This window comes from Agelaius tricolor, unplaced genomic scaffold (genome assembly GCF_023055355.1).
Source record: "Agelaius tricolor isolate 1412-34295 unplaced genomic scaffold, bAgeTri1.0.p SCAF_15, whole genome shotgun sequence".
Lineage (NCBI taxonomy): Eukaryota > Metazoa > Chordata > Aves > Passeriformes > Icteridae > Agelaius > Agelaius tricolor.
The window spans coordinates 7,240,001-7,262,500 of NW_027269275.1; the positions used below are offsets into that span (position 1 = coordinate 7,240,001).

At 38.2% G+C, this 22,500-nt stretch overlaps 1 protein-coding gene across 7 annotated transcripts in view; it reads right to left on the bottom strand.

Moving 5' to 3' along the window:
* The window catches only part of ZNF536 (zinc finger protein 536), a 344,409-nt gene that overhangs the window by 269,559 nt on the left and 52,350 nt on the right, over nucleotides 1-22,500 (bottom strand). For 6 of the 7 annotated variants that reach the window (XM_071440306.1, XM_071440305.1, XM_071440309.1 and 3 more), the window contains exons 2-3: nucleotides 19,367-19,457; nucleotides 6,987-7,053 (exon numbers count right to left, since the gene is read on the bottom strand). The gene's annotated coding sequence lies outside the window, so the exon portion shown is untranslated. The remainder of the gene's footprint in view (nucleotides 1-6,986; nucleotides 7,054-19,366; nucleotides 19,458-22,500) is intronic. The other variant, XM_071440308.1, reaches the window with a different exon arrangement.

A 22,500-nucleotide genomic window follows, 5' to 3' on the forward strand; every position in this document is an offset into this window, starting at 1 on the left:
CAATTTTGAGGAATAAACACAAGCAGTGTCAAGGGCTGGGTGGTTCAGGTGGAGGGTGGGGCATGAGGAGCAGCTCTGCAGGAGCCTGGTCCATCCAACACCCTCAGCCTGCAGCTGAGCTCCCCAAAAGAAAAGGAATCCCTCACGTGGAGCTCTTGAGGCTTTTGCTCAGCTGGGAAGCCTCCTCTGACCCTTGCAGTCAGCACAAGGACCAGAGCCCATCACTCCCCGTGGGACCCTGCTGTGGGTTCCCCTCTGCCAGCCTCATCCTCTGCAAACCACTCACCCAGAGCTGCTACTGGGACAGCTCCTGCCAATATGACCAAGATTGGAACAATTCTTCTCCTGCCTAGCTTGTGGAGAGGAGCAGGTTCCAGCTGTGAGAATTTTCAACACCTTATATTATACACCCAATGTGTAAATTGTGGCCTGCCTGGCCCACTCCCCTTCTTCTGTCTGTACCCTTCCAGAAAATTTCAGTTTTTTAATTTGAAATCAGAAAGCTGTTTCAGTTTTTTTTTTCTATATTTTTTAGAAATGCAAAAGCTGTCTAAAAATATTTTTAGGGTAAATTTTTTGGGGGAAAATAAAAAGGAAAAGAGAGAAGACAGCTTGTGTAACAAATGTCTGTCCCATTAGCAAACAATTTTTTTAAAAAAATTATTAGCTCTTACATTTTCCCATTGGTGCTTTCTCGTCTTAAAATTTCTTCACTATGTACAATCAGGTGTATAAAAACCAGACCTTGCCAACTGTTCATGAACTTATGCAAAGGATATGGGTAAAAAAAATATCTATTCAGTGAAAAAATATAAATATTAGACTGTGCATTTCATATACATTTATTTCTAATGCATATTTTATTAGGATATTTCAATTATTTCTAAATACCAAACCAATTAGTCCCTACTCCAAAGAGAGACTTGATCACATTTTTTAAGATCATATTTGAGTTCTAATATTTAAGCCAACCCAAGTCTGGAAGCAATAGAGCACTTGTGGAAAATGTGTATATATTTTCTTTAGCTAAAGTCACAGCACAGTTTTTCCTTTTTCCATCATTATTAGTATAAAAAGATTAGTACAAACAAAACAAAAAAAAAGAAAGAAATTTCACTCCTACTTTCGTATTTCTTTAGATCTTAACCTGACATTAATGAGCAAATACACACTAGGATGATGATCACACTGTAGGATAAAATGGCTCATATACTGTGTTGATAAGTTAAGATGAAAGAAATCCAGAACAAAGACACAACAGTATTGCAGAGATATGTTTAGATTCCAAAATATTTGTATCAGTCAAAGATAGAAACACCCAAGACAAAAAAAACCCCAACTGATAAATAGAAACATCCACTTTTTCCCCATTTGACTGTATAATAAAGATCCTGTTTATTTTAAAGCGTTGCTCCATCACTTTGCCTGGCTGCCACATACAATACACAGATGCAGAACATACATATTTTCCATCTGATCTCTGATGCCTTTTCTCCCATTGAATATCAGTGCCAACCCTACCCAAGCATTTGAGGATAGGATTTACATTACAGGAGACAAAGGAGATGCTCAAATGGGAACAGTACTGGCATTGAAATCCTGACCCTGGTGATCTAAGGCTGCAGTTAAGACTCCTATGAGTAACATCTCTGACGCAATTCTTCCCAAATCTCAGAACAAAACATTACAGTTTGCACTGGGCTGGACTATAGTAGAGAAGTTTACAGGAACCATGGCTGCAAAACCCAGAAATCCTACCTGAAAGGCACTTTACAGGATCCAAACCATCCTTACTTTAATTACACATGTGATAGCACATTTCTTCATGGATGTTCTGCTGGGTACTACCCTCATTTCAGTGGGAGTCATACACCAACAGCATCTCCTCTTATTTTTTTTTTTCTGCCAGATGAGGTTTTTTTCCTCTTCTCAGACCAATTGGCTTATTTACCTAAGACATCATGACACTTTATTCCATCACAACATGGCACCGCTCCCCCAAAGTGGGGTCGCTCATTAGATGTATCCTTCTGAAATGTGAATTTTAATGCCCAGAAGAGATGAACCATAAGCATCACAGATGGACAAGGAGGGATTAGACAGAAATTGGTAACAGGATTGATAACAATTCACAAGTACATCAGGCACGGTGACACATTGCCTTGATCGACAGGAACTACTATTCCCAAATTGTGCTTCCACAAGCACCTGCAATTCCCTCACCAGTCCAGATTCATAATAAACATTTTAAGACTGGTATTTTTGCTAATGGCATCAACCTGATGCCAAGCACAAGCCAAGAGGAAAACCACTTGCAAGGAAGGGAAAAGCTGAAGGAAGTGCAGAAGGCACAGTGGATGAATGCTGCAGCAGTCAAGCACGGGCACTTCAGAGAAAAGAGAAGGTTGCAATCCAAAAGAGAATTTAACAACAATAAAATATAAAGTGATCTGTTTAAGGAATGAATGCAGAACTTCAAACATTATTCATAATAAATGCTGGGTGATCACGTATTTTATATATATATATATTCTCGTGCTTAACAACATTTTAATTGCAGCTAGAAACTGCAATTGTTTAAAAGTGCTGCCCAACAGCCCCAGTAGCAGACAGGCATTGTATGTAAAGGAACATTCAGGGAAAAATTAAAACACCTCACACATGGATACTTTTTGTCTCAATGAGTGGAAAAAGTCATTTACCTAGGACAGTAAATAAATGTGAAATATATCAACCTCACTGACTCTCCTTCTCTTCTCCAGTTAATCTTTTTTTGTCAAAACCAGCTGTCTAATGATATTATCTCATCATTTTACACCTACTTGTTTTGGTGGTGGGCAAAGGACACAAGTGGTTACTCTTCATCATTCATAAAAAATTTGAATTGAGAATAATTTAAGAGTTGCCTCTTAGAGTATCTTCTGCTAAAGATAGGTACACATGGTACTTCACTGAAATAGTCAAGCTAGATCTAAATTAGGAAAAATTATTACAGTTAGAACACAAGGTTAACACAGCTTTATTCCCTTCACTACACAAGATAAACCAGGTACTTCTGCCTAGTATATTCTGTGCCTGACAAACTTCTTTAAAATTATACTAATTTTTGCTCTTAAGGATGCAAACTGAAATTATTTTACAAAAAAAAAAAAAAAAATAAAAGCCTGAAGTTTTCCTCCTTATTGACTAATGCTAGTTTTATCAATTTACTTGTTAACACAGCACAAGAATTTACATCTCCATTCACTTTGTTTGAATTATTTGTATGTGTTTTCAGGAGATGCACATCTCTGCCATCCCATTCTAAAGCCAGGCCTGGCTCCAGCAGGGCAGTTGGGGCACAGAGACCTAAGAATGACCTTCTGAACCAGGTTCTGAAACATTCCAGCTCCTTCCTGTTAACTTGAATTCCATAAGTAATATTAGATGGGTGAATTGTGTCATGAAAATAGGAGCCTCTTCATTTGTTGTTTTTTAAAAGCTATGTAATTCTTATCCTGCCTCTAATTGCTTTATATTAAATATTCACTAGAAAAACATGGGAAATTTGCATATACTTCATAGTAACTATTCCTTTTGTTCTAAAGACAAAATTACTATTTGCTTGGCTAATTTTTTTTTTCCCATATGAGAAATTGCAACCTGACTTGGGCACAGTGGCTACAATCCTTCTCCTCATCAATCTCCTACTGCACAACACTTCTGACTGTGCCTCTTCCCCAACAGGACCTGACTTGGACAGTCAAGCTCTCAAGGACAGTTTCTCTCAAGGAAAAAAGTTCAGCAGAAATTTCAGCTGGAGCTACAAAAAAAAACATCGAATGGTAAAGCAGAAGAGCCATAAAATTCATCCTGGAAGGATCTTCTCCCCATCATCTCTATACAGACAATTTGAGAGAAAGGAAGGTGAAGAATGGAAGCTTTCAAGAACAACCCATCCAGGATAGATGATAAAATCTGCATGCTACCCTGAGGAAACGGGGTACAAAGTTCAGTCCTATGTTTGTATTTCTAAAGAGCGTAAAATATCAAATATCCCTCTTGAAGAATAATTCTCCCTCTAGTCTCTTACACATTGTTGTGTAACTATACAATAAATATTATCCTGCTCACATGCTTCTGTTTACTTAGTATACATTACATTTGATGCTATCTGGCAGCATAAGTTTTAGTTCTGTCATTTTAAAATATTAATAGTTGTCAATCAGAATAGAAAGTGCATAATAAAAATGTTCTAGAAACTAATAACCCTATATTTCTACACCATCAGCTTGGAGCTAAGCATTGCTAAAAATGAGATTAATTATATGTTTGCAGAAGCCCAATACAATCAGACAGTCCTCTAAACAACATCCTCCTAGAAATGAACACAGACTAGATACATAATCAGATATATAGTGTGTATATATTAGGCAATACATGCAGCACTAAATTAATAGCATTATTTTCATTTGGCCCAGTCTTAAAAACCCTCACAATCTGCCCAGTGACAGTGTTAGGTAAAGGATGAGAGAAAATGGCATGGTCAATACCAAAGTAATTTATGGAGATTTTCTGCAAATATTTGGAAGCCCGGAAGCACCGGAGATGCACACAGGACAGGTCCCTGAAGTTATGACCAACATATCATGGTAAACTGTTCAATTTAAGATAGAGGGTCAGAAAAATATCCTTTGAATTATGTCTGTCAAACTTTAGTGGGAACTTCACTGCTTGGGACATTTAAACCTGCTCTGGACAAAGTATCAGCAAGTACCCTGTTGGGAACAATCCTGTAATGTCAAGAAGATGGACTAGATGTACAACAGGACTTTTGCTGCTCCATTTTTTATTACCCCAATCCATCACCCTTGCTGAGGTGAAGTTTTATGCGGACCTTTAAAATTATGACCATTTGAAAATTATGTCTGTGTCTGTATAATATATACACCCATATGGATGTAAGGTCTGGCTTTTAAAAACTCCAAGTAGAAAAACATATTTTTCTCCTAATTTGCCCATTCTATAGCTGTAACTATGCAATAATCTGGCAAATACAGATAGAAATCTTCAATCATGGTCATGGGAACACACAATTTACAGGCATGATTGTGACATGTGAATTCCCAACTTAGGCATGCAGGAATTTAAATATGTGTGCTGTGAACAAGATAGTAGTATGGGTGTGATATGGTTATGCCACAAAACCAGGATCAGATTCTGAGCTTTGCCCCAAAATAGAAAATCAGAAATCCTGCAAGGTAGACGAACTGATGTCAAAGCTTGCAAAAAAAGCTAAGGAGAGGTCCCACAAGGAGCTCTAAACAAGATTATTTTTATCAAGGATTCTCAAGGAAAAAGTGAAATATTTTGTTTGGCTTCCTTCTGCCCAAGCCACTGTGGTCCTTCTGATATTTCTTTGCACCCCACTTTTGCAGAGAAGCTGGAACTCCCCATCACTCTTCTTAAAACCTGAAGGCCACTAAGGGTTTTGTACTGAAAAAATATTAACATGTAAGAGTCACTCCAGGTAATGGCTGCAGAAAACACCTCTGTTCCCAGGCAGAGGGTGGCAGAACCCTCTATGGATAAGCAAGGTGTGTTATAGGAGAGGTTAAAGGTTTCACTTTGCCCATGCATATTTATTGTCATTTCTGTTATTCCAGAGTGGAAATCCTCTTACTGACTAAGGCAATCACCCCTGTATGAGTGCCATCATCTCCATACTTCAGTAGGGGAGAAAAACAGTAAGAGGATATGGAGGAGGAAAGGCATTTTCCTTTTAATCTTTTAGACTGCAATAGCCATAATTGGCTTTTCTATATAGTTGGGCTCTAGTTTGTCAGTGTTACAGTGAAAAACAGCAGCCTGCACTCATTTTTATACACAAATCTTAATGACTTCAATTGCTGCTAAGGATTCAGAATGGTGGCAGGATATGGCCATTCACCATCAAGGCCCTAAAGCCTTCATAATTACTGAGTACACAGAATATTTATTATACAGACTGCACTAGGCCTCTTCTGTGGGCTGCCCTGGGCCTGTTCTCTGAGCCACATCAAGCAAGAAGTTTAAATGAAACTGCTCCCAAGTTTCTGAAATGGTTTAATAAAACATATACTGACTGTAATATTCAGTTTATAGTAGAAAACTATTGCCCCTTGGTTTGAAAAATGACCTCTAGTTGGCAATTTTACTCTCAGCTTCATAGATTATAGTCCGCTGTTGGTCATTTTCTCAATCCACAGGGCAATACTTTTCCATAACAAGCTCAAACTGCAATCAGTATTTGTAGGCTGTTACACAAGTTGAGTATAATATGTCTCAACACATTCTATTATATGACTAAACAAAAGAAATAACAACCTGGTGACACAGACATATGGAGAAAAGCAGAGCTATTCTTCTAATACTGAGATAGCAGAAAAACATATTTCTTTGTATTGTGTTAATTTGTATTAAATTTTGTGTCTTCAATACACAATAATCTCTAATTTGGTTTTTTCATTAATAGTGTTTTGGTTTGTGTTGTCTTATGTCTTTTCTTATTTTAATGTAAAATGACAAATACTAAATTCTATTAGTATCAGATTTTAGAAATGACAAATAGTGACAGATAACCCAGCATTGTAAAATCACGTGAAAATGCATTCACACAGATATGTAAAAGATCATTTGCTCTTGGGCTCACAAAGCACACATTCACAATCTATGGGTTTGATACCAGGAAGTTCCAGTGCAGTGCAGTAGACAAGATGCAGTTATTGTTTCAGCACCCAGCTCCAGCACTTAGATACAAGTGAAATGCCACATTTTGGGAAAACAGCTCCCACATTAGATAAGCAAAGAGATAAATTGCATTGAGAAGTCTCTGACCAGGAACTGAGGGAGGTCTGGTGTCTGTTCCCAGACATGCCCTGGGCAGCCCTGCCAGTGACTGCTGTTTAGAAAATCACCCACCTCCCCAAGGCACAGGTGCTGGGAGCTGCAGGGCTGATGGAACTTACCTGGCTGGAGTGTGGTGAGATCTAATTCTTCAATCAATGGGTGACCAATGCTCTTGTAGACCCTTTACTGCAAATACAAAATATTCATAATTACAAGTCTAATATTCATTCCAATCTGTAAATAAAACACTGGGGTTAAAATTTGATACCCACCCACACTCAAACACAAAGGGAACAACTTCTTAAGGTGAGGCCAGAGCACTCCAGCAAAGAGGACATTTTGCCACCCTTCTTCTAGAAATTATGAGTTTCCTATCCATTAAAAAAATTCACCAGATTCCTGGAGATCTGTGCTGGGGCAGAAGGGAGAATCTTGGCTAGGATAATATCCATATGACAGAAAGGTTCATTGTAGATTTCTGTGGGTGGCTTCTGAATATATAAGAATCTACATCACTGCATTTTGGGATATTAAAGGGACATTTTTTTTTCTTAATTTCCCAGTATGTTCCTATATTGTTGCACAATCACAGCTTCACCAGCATTCTCTAGCTGGAATTTAAGTTGTCTGGATTCATTTAAACATATAGAAACTGCATGCAGAAGCTTTAATATATTTGAGCTAAGAACGTATTTGAACAATTACCAGAAGATGATGGCTCTTTATCTTACAAGTCTTCAAGGAATTTAGATGTTTAACTCATTAATAGAGTTTGCTGCATTAGATTTTATGTTTTTATAAGAAAGGTTTTCGAATACAGAGAAAAAACAGGCTTTTTTTCTTTCCCCAACATTTTTCATTTTAGGGTAATAAAAGTGACACATATGTGCCATAATGTAATGGATTAATTAAGGAATATGATGTTTATCCTAGGTCCTGAGTTGTACATCTTCATAACTCACTCATAAAAATTAATGTATTATACCACGCTCCAGAATGATATATCTTTTTTTACCATACCTGTTGAGAATAAATTGTTCTAAATTGGATTATCTTGATTTCCAGTGAAAAATGTAAAAATTACATTGTTATTTTAAGAATTTACACTGCTGTGTATAAGAAAGCATAATCTTCTCACTGTGCTTTTGAACTGTCATGTTACTTCCACTGTTACAAAATCATAATTGCTGCTGCCACACCTAAAATCAAATGCAGTGCATATTGTATTTCTTCATACACTGCATTTCCTCTCTTAATCACAAAACCATACACAGTATGTTTTTGGCCAATTCTTTCATTACTGACTGCTTATGTATATAAGTAACACACAATTATGCATGCAAGGACTCATAAAATCCTCATTTCTAAAATCAACAGATGAAAAATCCCTAAATAATAATGTACAGATGTTTCATATTCAAATGAGCTGTTGGCATGTAATCATACCAATCATGCCAATGCATGCAATAAATTTGGTGAATTTCAAGGTACTCGTCATTTACAACATATTTTTAATTTTTTTTAATCAAAAGACCATTTTAGGAAGATGGAAATGACAACTGTTCAATAAATATATATATTTCTGATGGTCTCCTGAAATTTCCATGAGTGGTCAACTACACTATATTTTTCCATACCAATTCCTACTCCTTTTGCCTCAACAAAGTTGATTTTTCGGTCCTTAAACTGCACTGCTTCACTAAAAGTAAATTATCTGCACGTTATCTGCAGAATAATCCTCTTCTTGAATACAAGACAGAACATCAGAGTTTCTAATCCTTCACAGATAGAGTAATTCACATCCACTGTACGTTTTACTGTAAAGACAGAGTAATACAATATGTTTGATAAATCATGTATGTGTCTGTATACAAAGAAAAAGGTTTATCTCCTCTCCTACGAGATGCATCCATATTAAAGCACACACACACACTCCCCATGCTGGCACTGCAACGATCTTTAGAAGTTCTATAATAGAGACATCTAAGTTTAAAAAATGAAGCAGCTCACAGGTCAAACAAGTTCCTGATGAGAAGTGCTTAACCAGAAGTATTATTCCACTGATTGTAAGTTTTCATCCATACATCAAACCCTAGAGTCTATTGATTAAATAAAACTGATTTTTTTTATTATTATTTCAAAGCAAAAGCGAATTAAATCATCCCAATTGTTTTCCCTTTGTTTGGAGCTATCACAGTTTGTACACTGGCCATGAGTCCTGCTTATAATTACAGCATCCTAAAGGAGAGCTTATTCTACAATGACTGATCACAGGTTTCTTGCCTCTTGCTCTAAATCTTCTGCTCCTGGTCATAATCAATGGCACTTGATGGCCCAATATTCTGATCCAATGTGGCAAGCCATATGATCCAAGATCTGCTTAGAATCAATAAATTCATTTGCTTCAAGAAATTTGGGATCAGGACGACTTTAAGTATATGTAAATACAAGAATTTACAGCAATTATGCTGGCACATCTTTCCTTTCTCATACCTCTTTTCCCCTGCATAATTAGCTGCGTCATGCCTTAATTTTGCTTGCAATCCTACATAAAGGAATCCAGGCCAGACAGCCCTTGCAAAGCCTTACCAAAGTCAAGGTCTGCTGGCTGAGAGAACAGAGGGTCTCTTTCAGCAAAACACATCAAAACACTGCAAATCTTTGTCTTGCTGAGCCCCACATGGCATTGTGTGGGCTCTGAAGATGCCATCAATGCCAACATAGCATGAACATGAAACAGACTGCTTTAAAGGGCACCAACAGGTGCATACAAAAATCTCCTTGGAGCTGAGTTTGCCTTTCTCTTTCCCTTGTGCAAAAATGTCCAAGTTTGGTTAATAGCTCCCCTGGGCTCCTGTGTCTCCAAGCCAGCCTCCAGCCTGGTTCCAGTGTACCTGTGCAGTGCAAAGATGCTCTGACACTCAGCTCACAACTTCACACAGCCAGGAATCCCTGCCTGGAGGATGTGGTTTCCAGTCTGGAAGGTGATCAGTGCTAGGCTGGAAGGGAGCATCATCACTTCTGTGTCTCACCTCACACTCACAGATGAAAGGACACACACTAATCTCAATTCTGCTACTGTACATACACATTGTTTAATAAATTGTATAAGTACTCTGAATATTTTTCTAAAGGCCAGGAACTCTAATATACTTTGAATCTTCATTAAGTTAGCATGGCAGACTGGGGTATATAAATAACTAGCAATAAAATATTTTTTTAAAAAAATTATTCCCTGTTACTTATGTCACTGCAATGGAGTTACAGAACTTCAGAATGATGAGTAAATACAGACATCTGTACTAATTTAGAAGGCTGCAGGTTGGGCATACCTTTCAGCCCTTTAACCTTTTTCCACTGGAAATCAGTAGTTCAGCACCAGCAGAGATGAGAACCTTGTTTCTGCTAAGCAGCACTAATTTCTGCCCATAGTGACATTCAGAGGAGGATGAATCAAGTCACAGGAGTAAGAAAACTGTTTGCTTATGATGTGGCTGTCACCAGTGCAGATGAGTTTGTAACACCCTCCTAGCATCAAAACGACACACAAAAGATACATTAAAAAAAAATAAACCCAACAGATAGTCTTGCAAAATATATCAATGCAGTTCTTCAAACTGAAAAAGCAGAAGTCAGAAGATCAAGAACTCACAGTTAGGATTTTCCTATTAGATAAAGAACATAAGGATTCTCCTGAAGTCTTTGATTGATATATGATCTTTTCTTTCTTTTCAGGCAGAACAGCTGTCCAGTGAACTAGAAGAAATAGCCCTGAAGACAGCTTTGTGTCTGACATGACTTTGAGAGGGAAAATTATTCCAATGATAAATGCTTTACATGGAACATCTAATAAAATAAAATAAAAATGTCATCCATAAAAGAATTTTTCTTTCTATTTGAGTAAGCAATCCCTATTATCATTTGTGGGACAGGGGTGTTGCTGTGTCTGAGACCAAAGAGAAAAGGTATTTCCCTTAAAATTGAATTTGAAAGGAACTTAACCAAAAAGAGGCAATAGAGAAGAGAAGGGCAACTAGGAAAATGTGGAGGGAAGATGAGAATTTCCTGAACATTGTCAGGATGCAGTGACCTGGGATGCATTGTAACTTCCTTCATTCTTCTCAGTCAGGACATCTTTAAGGTGAAACATGGGTGCTTTGCTGGCTGATATCTGCCACAGTGACTGCATGCAGACAGAGCTTGACTATGCTCAAAAATCCCAAAGCAATAACAACCAACACAAACCTCCCCAGCAGAAGAAGGTAGAAATGTGTGTAAATTTATTCAACCTAATGGAATTATGTAAATTACACAAATGGAGAACTACAGCCACTGTGAGAATTGATTGAAGTTATGTCCAGATGAGAGGAGAGATGGCTTTGACTGGAGCCTTTCTGGAGCTTGCTCTAGAGCTGTGTTTTGGCACATGGTGAGGGGCTAAGAAAAGAGCCTTAGAGAATGAACAGCCACAATGCTCAGATGAAATTTGTACATCTTTGTCATTTTCAAACACGTCTCATTGTGACACTTCAGTGGATGGATGAGCACTGATGGATGCTGTCATACACAGACAGCACAAGGAAGAGTAATCAGAGCTGTATTTTCCTTGAGAAACCAAATCCAGTACTCCCATGGTTCAGCCAGCTGCCCTCCAGAGCCTTGGTGAGTCTGTCACATAAACTCTGTGTCCCATTAATTTGGCCAAGTCTAATTAAAGGCCTGTCCACATCTGCTCCAGGACAGAACAGCTCGTGGCTTAGAAACACCTCAGAGAAGAGCATGATAAACCTTCCACCCATCCTCTTTGTCTTTCAACTTGATGGAGCTGCCCTCAGCAACACTTCCACTTCTCTCTTCTCCAAACCAAGCCCATCTTTTTCTGCCAAAGCCTTCCTGTGTAGGCCCCTGTGAGTGCACTTATTCCAGAGCTAATTACAATTAAATGAGTATTTCAGCACTGAGAAACCAGAGGCAGGTACACGTTCTCATGTACCTTTGCACAGCGAGAAATCATTTCTCTCCCTTCCCTTGGGTAACTCAAATGCCCTTCCTCCCCTCTCCCAGAGATTCTCCTTTATCCCTGTCTCTCCTCCTCCTCCTCCCTCCTGCAAGGTGCCATTGATGCTGTTCCTCTGTGTGTTCCCAGGAGCTGCTGACATCCTCCTGCTCCTCAACCACCTCACCTGCCCCCTCCCCTCCCATTTCTGAGTGCCAGCCCCTGCTCTCACGCAGATTTTAGCTCCACACTTTGCAGAAATCCTGCTCCATGGGATTCCAACAACAGAAGAAGGGAAGATAAGAACATAAAAGCACCCTCAATGTGGTGTCCCATCAGGAAGCCAACTAAATCTGATAGACGCTGTCCTCTCTGACACATAAGCAGGAAAGGGCTGAGCATTTAGACAGCAGCAGTTCAGAAAACAACTCTATATGGTCTATAATCAGCCAGCACCACCTAACAAATAGCATTTGCCTAAGTCTTTACTTTTGAGGCAATCAAATACCATTTTGAAAAAATAAAATAACTTCCACACATACACATTGTATATATATTTGTTTCCCCTCACTCTCCCTCACTTTAAGTTTGCAGTGACAATCAGCAATTATTTTACAGAGAAAACTCTAACATGCTTATGGAATGCCTTTAGTAATAAGATAATTATTTGTAAGTCTATAAAGAATTATAATTTTTAATTTAAAAAGAAATCAAATAAAAACAGCTTTCATCTTCCCTACCATGTGAAGAAAACATTCTCTGCCTACAACTCAAATTATCATTCTCTCCTTTGTGCAAAATGAATTGACCCAGAAAACTAAAAGGGTAAGAACCCATATTTGCTGGGCTTATTCAGCAGCCAAAAGTTCATGAAAAACACTGTTGTGTATCACATAGCAACCACTTGATGCCTATTGTTAAAATACAGTAGTTATTCAAAAAGTAAAATCTTGCATTCTCAAATAAGAAGCCAGGCTGCAATGTGTGTTTACTGTTTTGGGGAAATAGTCATCTTGCCATTTTCTCTTTTTCCATAGTCTTGGCATATTTGGTCAGCTATGAAATGTGCAGTTACCCACAGGAAAGAAAAGGAACACAAAAATTTTCCTCTACTGTTGAGCTCACAGGACAATGTCCATTCAAAGCAACACTTGGGATCTCTATTAAGAGCCTTAAGATGTGCTCTATTTTTATCCAGCCACACTTGCAGTAAAAAATGTAATGTTCCAGGGAATGGGCATGAGGGAGAAAGGGAGAGAAGCTGCTGCTTTAGACTGTTGGAGCTGCACATTTTCACCTGTTCTCAAAACAAGCTGCTCCTGGGCAAGTCCTGCATGGGTGCCTGCACTGCTACTGCACTCTTGCACCTCCTCCCAGCCCTGCTACCCAGCACCACAGCTGGGCAGAGGTATCAACTCCACAGGCATCTCCCTCTGCCTTTCCTCCAGCTCTTTTGTGGTGGAATATGCTTTAAGAAGTGAAATAAATGTAAAATTTATACAGAAGGAAAGTCAGAAAAGACATTAACAGTTTCTGATAAATGGAGCTTGTATTACTCTAAAATATTTTTAAAAAGCAGTGGCAGATCACTTGAGCTACTCTGACTTTGCCAGATTTCCATGAGAGCTGAGAGTCAGCCCTGTTTGTCACAACTGCATCAGACTGTCTGTTTAAATTATCAAAGCAAAAGCAGAAGGGCTCTTCTGAAACAACTGCTGGAGAAGATGAAGGAAAGAATAAGAAAGATACAAACTTCCTTCTAGGTTTTATTATGTGCTGTTACACAGAGTGTATCTCAGAACTTCAAGATAATGACACTTTTAATACCAGAAGGGAATGGCAGACTTGCTTAGCATAACTTTGAGATATTTCATCAAGCCTGTGTGCAAACAGGTGTGCCACATTTTTGCTAGTGATAAGATGCTTGTTGAGATTATCTCCTTATCTGGGAGCATGTTTAAACTCCTTTTGAGCAGTTAAAATAAGACAGTGGTAGAAAGTAGATTAAAAGGGAGAAAATGTATGAACATAGACATTTTGCAAGAACCTCACTTTGAGCCCAGCTGTATCCAGGTATGTGTGTGCTGCATCCACAGTCTCTGAAAAGAAAAGTGAGGGGTAGGCTGCAAAAGCCTCATGAATGCATGAAAAAGTGTGAGAATGAATTAGGTACCCAGGAGCAACAAGGGGGGCTTTAGGATTTGAGGGAAGGATCTAGCTGTTACCAACACAAGATGAAAACATGGATGGATGGAGCTTCAGCTCACCTGCTGCAAGTGTTTCTGCTTGCTGAAAAATAAAATTCTTTACTGGAGGTCAGCACAGGTGCAAAAATCAACTTAACAAGTCAGCTGGCTTACAAAGCAGAAGCATCTATACAATTATTTCAATCAAAGGCAGATCAGGTTGTACTTCCAGGCAATGGTTACACAAGAATTGGTTTGGTCACTGGTCAGTGATGTGGCCAGGACAGGATGTGGTAATGAAACAGGGTTGTGGAAGAGCTGTAGTTACAACACTTCTCTCTCAGTAACATTTAGCGTAACTTCATGAAACAAAAACTGAGCTATTACATCCAGTGCACAACCAAAAATTAAGAAATCTTTCCCCCAAAATAATGAAAGGTATGTACTGAAGAATAATGAAGAACTTGTCTAGCACAACTCAAACTCTCCTCTGAAAATGTATGCTTCCCTCAGAAGCAGATTCCCAGCACAGGGACTGGTAATTTATGATCCACCAAAATACTCTGTTGAACAAAAAAGTAATACCTACACCGTGCCTATGCAAATCACTAAGAATAAGTGACTCCAAGGACCAGTAAGAACAAAGCCCAAAACTCCTATCAAACATTATCTGAGGTTTGAAAAAGTCAAGACAAAGTGTAATTTTTTTTAAACGGGGATAAATTGGGATTTCTGTAACAATTGACTCATTCTGCCTGCTTTTATCTAAGGAGCTCAAAGAGCACTCCAAGTGTTAATTAAATTACAAAGCATTTTTGAGACAGGTAAATGGTATTATGTCCACTGGGGAACAGAGAGAACATTTATGTTTCATTACTAAAGTCACACAGTAATCCAGTGGCGAGCAATATAACCCAAGAACTTCCAGTCGCCACTTCTACTCATTGACTTGATGGCCTCACAAGAGATAAAATTAGCCTTAAAAGTCAAAAATACTTTTCCTCTTGTGCTTTTCTATCTTTCAAGACTAGGCCAAGATTCTTTAATTTCATTTTATTCTTCTTCCTCTGCTTACTGGGAGGCCTTTCTTTCAGAGTCACACAAAAGAAGCCACTTCCTAACCTACCCAAGTGTGTTAAGGATCACAGTACAGCAACACGGGCAGGAGCTCAAACAAGGGCAGTGAACTGTAATGGGGCTCTTTAACAGCTTGTGCAGCTGCATCAGGGTCCTCTTCTCCCTCCTCTAACCAGTCCTACTCCAGAGATGGCACACCAGGGCCTCTGTCCCATCAGAATAAAGATGGGCAGATGTGCAGATGAAATAATCCTTGGCTGGCTGATTCACTGACTTTACCAATGAAAGAGGCATAAAAAAGCCCTGACAAACCTGGTGCCCCCAGCACTTGGTACAAGAATCTCTCACTGAACAGAACAATATCAAAAAAAAACCAACCAGACCCTGAAAATGCTTTAGACCATGGAGAAGTCTGTTCTGCAGTCTACTACATCTATTTTGAGTTGCATGTGGAAAAATGAGGGAGAAACCTTTCACTGACCATTCTATTCTTAGGCCAAAAAAAAAGCCATCATTTTACATTTCAGCTTGGCCCTCACCAGTAAAACTGCAGGATGGTAAAACTGCAGGATGCAGAAGCAATAAAGCAGTAAGGTACAATGCAATCTGCACAATACACAGGCAAACCTAAGGCGTCTCTAATTCAAGACTGGTACAGCTCAGTTAGAGCTTTAAATAATTATATCTCCATTAGTAAACTAATTTTGGAGGGTAAAAAGGCTTTTCTATTTTGTACTTAACTATTTATTACTAAAAACAGGGAAGCATCTTTTGGAACTTTCTTTAAGCCTTTTGAATACAATGCTAAACCAAGATTTCAGGCTTTATTTTCCCCTTCATTTCTTGTTATGTCATGAAGAATCAGCTACGTGGAAGAGATGAGAATGTCTTTGACCAAGACTTAAGATTGTCTTTACCGTGGCAGAAAATAAAGCTGCTGCATATATTTCCAGTGGCAGTATAATTGTTACATGGTATGACAATCACAATCTTTCTCTTTTTTCCTAAAAATATGTCTAAAAAACCACACAGTTTATATACTGCATTCAAAATATTTTTCTTCGTTTACATTGATTGCATATTTCAAGTCATGTTACAGCTGTATCGCTTAGCTTAAATCAAATAAGGAATCCACATAAATGCATACACACACTTTGCTTGTTTTTAGACATTCCCAGTATTGACAAGATTAAAATATTTTTCTCATTCATTATTTATTGTGATATGATGAAACAGTAAGAGTATGTATTTAACAAACATCACAAAGTAGAGTTAAAATGTGGACATGCTGTTTCATTTCGATTTTGCTGCGACAGTGTTAAGTATGTGACTCCCTGACTGCAATAATGACATCTTGGGGTGATGAAGATTTAAGATGCTTTGTAAGGATGCAGTGTGATCCCAACTCTTCAGCCATGCTGACTGGGAGCATTATTAAACAGATGAACCCAAGACTGGAAAGTCCTGCTGCAGAGGACTGGGGGAGTCAGTGCTCAATGCCAGAGCAGCACCAAACCCCTCCAGGCACCCCTGGTGCCTAACTGGACTGAAGGCAGTCACACACACTGCTACAACACTTCCACAAGCACCAAAGTTTTTTATTACCAAAAAATATGTTCTCTGGACCATTTCTCTGCCTCTTGGGTGAATTGGCAGTACCTGACAGCTGGAGCTTGGGCTCAAGCAATGCCATACCTGGGTGAAACTCAGGTATGGGGCAGATCCGTGCGGCTTTGGCTGTCTGGTGTTTTTACCTTGGGTTGAAAATTACAGGCATGATCCCAGTTTCTAGCTCACAGTTGGGCACCATTCCGGACGTTTCTACTGGCAAAAAAAAGGCAAGAAAGTGCCAAAGAGCAAGCACCACAGCAAAGGAACCATAACCAAAACTGGTTCTGCTGGGCAGAGGAGCAGAGAGCTTGCCTTCTACAGAACGCAGCACTATCTCGATTAGAATGTAGAAAAAGGCACATTTTAGCCCAAATACTTGTTCTTGCATACTGCAATCTAAATATACTCTCTATGATAAATACAGCAGAATAATCAGAAGATAGCGAGTGCTTAAAATGCACCCTTAACAAAGCAAAACAATGTAATGCATATCTTTCTTTACGTGTCAAACAATTTGCCTAACAAATCATAATAATGCAGAATGATATAAAATTCACCCATCAATGCATGCACTAAGATTACCATGGCAAAGAATTGTGAATTTCATTAAATATGTTAAAGGCAAAAAAAAAAAAAATTCCTCTTTGAAAAATAGTAATCCTGTCTTTCAACAAAAATATTATAGGAAGCTATGAATTTGGTAGATCTGAATAGGATGTTGGTACATGTTTTACTAAGGTAATATAATGGCACACTATTATTAGATCACATTAATCATTACTGTGCCAAAGGCACTGACAGCACCACTGAAAAGGATTGAAAGGGCTGGTAATGGATATAAATTACCCATTGTGTGATAAAAGGATTTTTACTAAGAAGGTAAGAATAAAACAGCAAATTTCTAATATAACTGTTGTGTAAAAACCAAAATAAAAGTAATCCAGTCAGTAATATCCACAAAATCAGAAAGTAAGCACTTTTGAAACAAGATAAAGTCACAATAAAAACTGTATACAATGTAAAATTAATTTCATGCTGCATAATATTACTATCAATTTAAATAGTTTACATGATGACCTCTATGGTCAAGGGAAAGGTAAGCTTTGTTAATTAGAATTGAGTAGGAGCTTCTGCAGGCGTATTTTAAGTTTGTGGGCTTGGAATTTTTTTCTTTTTTCTAATATATAATGGCTTCCTAACACCCCCCTGAAATTCAAGACATGCTGAGAGTTTTCTGTTTTATGCATTAACATCACAACAAACAGCACATCCCTCCGATGGTTTTATTTGGATTCCAAATGCTATTACAAAACGAACCACGTCTTTGCTGAGCTATTTAACCATTTGATTGAAACCATTTGTATCACTAATTGTCCAGTCCTGTGCTCCTCCTTTACTCTGGCAAGTATTTCCTGATATTAGTGGAGATCAGTGAAGTGAATTGGTCAAACTACATCCTTATTTACAGCATTAAAAAATCCACATATCTTCTCTGAAGCTGATGGAATTATTCTAGAATCAAGTCACTGTAATTCTTTTCAAGTCAATTGTCTAGAATGAAATCCAGTAGCTCACATTCAATTAGTAAGTTTTAAAAATTGTGAGCCATACTCTTAAATGATATAAATTCATAAGTACAGACATCAATCCTGAAAACACTTACGTCTCAACTTTACTCACGTGAGTAATTCCATTAGCATCAGTAATTCAATACCTGCTTATGCATTTGCAGTACTGAAGCTTTAATATGCCTGGATATCCTCTCACATCAGCTATAAATCAGCACAATTCCTCTGAATCACAGAGTTTCTACTAATTCACAAGATATAAAAAGGAATGGACAACCCAGTATAACAATTAAAATAAAGAAATAACATAAGAATTTGATTTGGGAGCAGAAGCTATCAGAAATTTTGATTTAAAGATCAATTAATGCATGTGGAATGTGGAATTAATTATTGGTTATTTCCTAGGAAGCTAGACTTTTATTTCAAACTGAGGGCCAAATAACCCAATTTTGATTTCACACCTATTTCCACACCAATCTGATTTCTTAGACTTTACAGGAGCTTTTCTTCTGCTGCACTGGAATAGCTCAGAGGAAAATCACATCTACAATGTAGTACACCCCTCCACCCACTGATTTTCATGGGTGTTCTTCTCATGCTAATACACAACAGAATATGGTTCTTAATAATATGCATGAGATGTTCTATTGAACTTACAGGAGGAAAAAAAAAAACAAAAAATGATAAAATTAATTTAATCAGGAGTGTCATGGGTTTTTTTTAAATCAGCAGTCTGATGATAAAGTAATAAATGATGATTCATCCCCAACACAATTATTACATATCAACTGCATGAAGATGAATGCTCATGATTTTACCAAGCAGAATTTTTTCTTGAAAAAAAATTTATTTGTAGCTCACTACAGCCTGAAAGAACTACAATAAAAAGTTTTGCAAGACATAAACATAATATTTTTGAAGATATAAAAAACACACCAGAAGAGATTTAAAAATCTAATTTAGGTACCTCATTTTACTTTTTTTTTTAATTGGAAAAACAAAGCTAGACTCAGATCCATAAGCAGAAGAAAATGTTATGAGAACAATATAAGTATTCTTACCAGTTATTCTTAAGCCAATCTGTTCCCTGGATGAGGAAATTCTTAAAAGACACAGGACAGGTACTGAAGGTCACAACTGGAAAAATAAAACCTGTGAGAAATTTAATATGTCAAAACTCAGTGTTTGAATCAGACATTTACATTAAAATATTACAATGCCACCTCAAGCAGGCAATCTACAGGACAGCAGAGAGCATTAAGAATTACAATATTAATGGGATTAACACATTTTATTTTTTAGTTTTCATAATGTACATACTTGGTGGTCATTTCATATTTGGAAATGAAAACTTCTTTCAGTTCTGGATTGTTTTGAGAGGGAAAACCTCCTCTCAAGATAATGATGAGGAACAGAATGAAATTCTTCTGATCCTTTCCCCTAGACAGTACAGCAAAAGAGGACAAAACAGGACAAAACAAAAGTTGCATAGCATACTCCAGAAACCCAGTTATTCTCTTTGACATTGATATTCTAATCTTTCAAACTGAGTAAAAAGAGAACAGCTACTAATTGTATTTTTACTTTTTTTTTAATTCCATTTTATAACAGAAATAAGTCCTTTGTAGATGATCTCATCTAATAAACCCTACTTAAAACAGATAAGAGCCAGCAGTAAAAGCCAAGCAGAATACTTCCAAGATATTTGTCAGTAGTGAATTTAGGGCCATTACATTAGTAAGCAAAATAGAGACAAAAACAAAGGGCGTTCTTAGAGCAAAATAAAGTTCACTCGACTCAAGCTATAATCTGAAGAATTTACGACTGAGAATTCTAACTATGTTTATTCCTATGAATGTCTAACAAATAAAATTAAAGGTCACTTCCAAATAATACACTTTGTACATCTACATCAACCCAACTCTTTCATACAGCAGGCTCTGAAACCACAGTTCCAGCACCACAGCCTCAGGGCTTCACCTTAGCAGCACTGGGTGCCCAGGGAAGCACTGACTGCTCTGAGGGCTGCCATGGTGGGCAGTGTGGACAAAATCCCAGCCTTCATTTCTGGGGGAAATCATCAGGAGCATTGGGTTTAAGTCAGTCAGCACCAACAGCACCAGACTGCTGCTCAATGCTGTCTGTTGGCTTGAAGGGCAAACAACAATTTTGAGGGCTCCTCTTGATGATGAAAACAGCACGAAATAATTCTGAAAACAGAAGTTCACTACTAAGCAGCACAGCCCTCCCTTAGTGCAATACTGATACAACACTTCTCTTGGTCTCTGCAGTCTCCACCTTGTCAGGATTACATCCAGTGCAAGGTGCTCCTGCAGTGTCCCACTCTGTCCCCACCTCCTCCTCCTCCTCTTTCCCCTCTGGTTCCCACCACACCAACCACAGGATGCTCATTGCCACTGTCATGGTTCACCATAAGGCTTCCCAAATCCCACTGCCTCCCTCCTTGCTTGCAGACTGAGCCAGGCTTTGCCACGTGTTTCAAAGCCTTTTCCAAGTGATAATTCTGCCATACAACTTTGCTGACACAGGAGAATTACTCCAATTACAGCTTCAAGCCCTTTCTTTAAAACTCACATTTCCACAGCAAAGCACCAACTATCCTGCAGTAATCACCTGATTTGCCATTCCCATTGTTAATCATACCTAGGAACGCGTTCTTCCCTGCTCTCTCCTCATGTCCAGTTTTGTTTTACCTGCCAGTTATCTCTGAATTTGAATGATAAGCCCTGAACAGCAAAGCCTGTCCTCTCATGAGACACTTTGCTATTGAGCTGAATGGGTGGTGAGCAGGTACAAGGCATTACTCCAAGTCAGCACCCCAGATCAATGGGCAAACCCAGCTACAGGAGAAGAAAACCACTGCAAAAGTCAAGAGAAGCACCTACAATGCTGACTGAAGAGAATAAAAATCAGTTTGTAACTGGGTAAAGGAAACCTCTGTCATCAGTTTTGGTCTTCCTAAACATAAAATTGCATCTAGATAGGATTCAGATCCCATTTATGAAGGCCCATAACACTTTAGAATTTAAATAAGTGAATTTCAGTTACTATATTTGAGCACATAGGAACAGCAAATTCCTGGACTGCTGCAGATAAACATAGGTCCCATCCAACATTTTCAGTTGCACACCACCTAAAAACAGTGACAGTTTGTTTGTCTCGAATTTCTGCTATTGTTGATGTCTTAAATTCTTGAAGATATACCTTTCTAGTGCTTACTCGCAGCTCATTCAACGCAAAAGCCAACAAACAGAAACAAAGATAATAAACTGTTAGGTTTCTAAAAGATGTTATCTCACTAAACAGGTTCTTAGTACTCCTACACCAACATCACAGAGCACATTTTTGCTATGCTATTACAAGGCTACTTGTGTTAAAAAAAATTCAGCTTTTACATACACGCTCATGACTTGCAAAATTCTAGGAATGATTCTCAAGGGGCTTTCACTAAGATGCTTTATAAATTCTGATGACAGACAGAACATAGTAAGGCTTCATCTCTTAAAGTCCTGTACTGATTTGTTTGGAGGCTTCATGTCATTGATCAGCATGTCAATGTCTCTTGCAATCTGCTTTCCAGTTCATGACTGAGAGTGAACCCCTCAGGTTTAAAACCTTAAATGATTTAAGGTCTGTGATACATAACCTTACGAACAAATTGGGAAAATCTGTAGCTTTACACATTAAACTGTAACAGAAATGATTTAAAGCCTTATAAAAAGGTATTTTACTTACCTGTGCTAATATTATTCTAACACATTTGACACTGACTATGTAAAGCAGATATTTTAAAGGTACAGGCAGCAAGCTGCCTGGAAACAAATTAAGACAGTTCCACTTAGGTCAAATTGGGCCAGTTTACCAGTGTCTAATACACTCCCTGGCACTAAAAAATGGCACCATGAATCCTTACAGACCAATTTATTACAGTAAGCTTCCCACAGCAGCACTGCTGTGCAGTTACACTTGGCTCAGTGAGTGATCCACCACAGCCCCAGAGAAGAACCCTAAAAATCTTCATAAACAGCATGACAAGAAAGTAGTGGTGAGACATAACTAGGGTACGACAGCACAATTTCTGTTCATTCTTAAAACATGCTTTTGTGGCTCATTCCTTGAAATGAATTAGAGACATGAAAGGGAGAAAGTAATCTCATCCCACTGATGAGCAGGG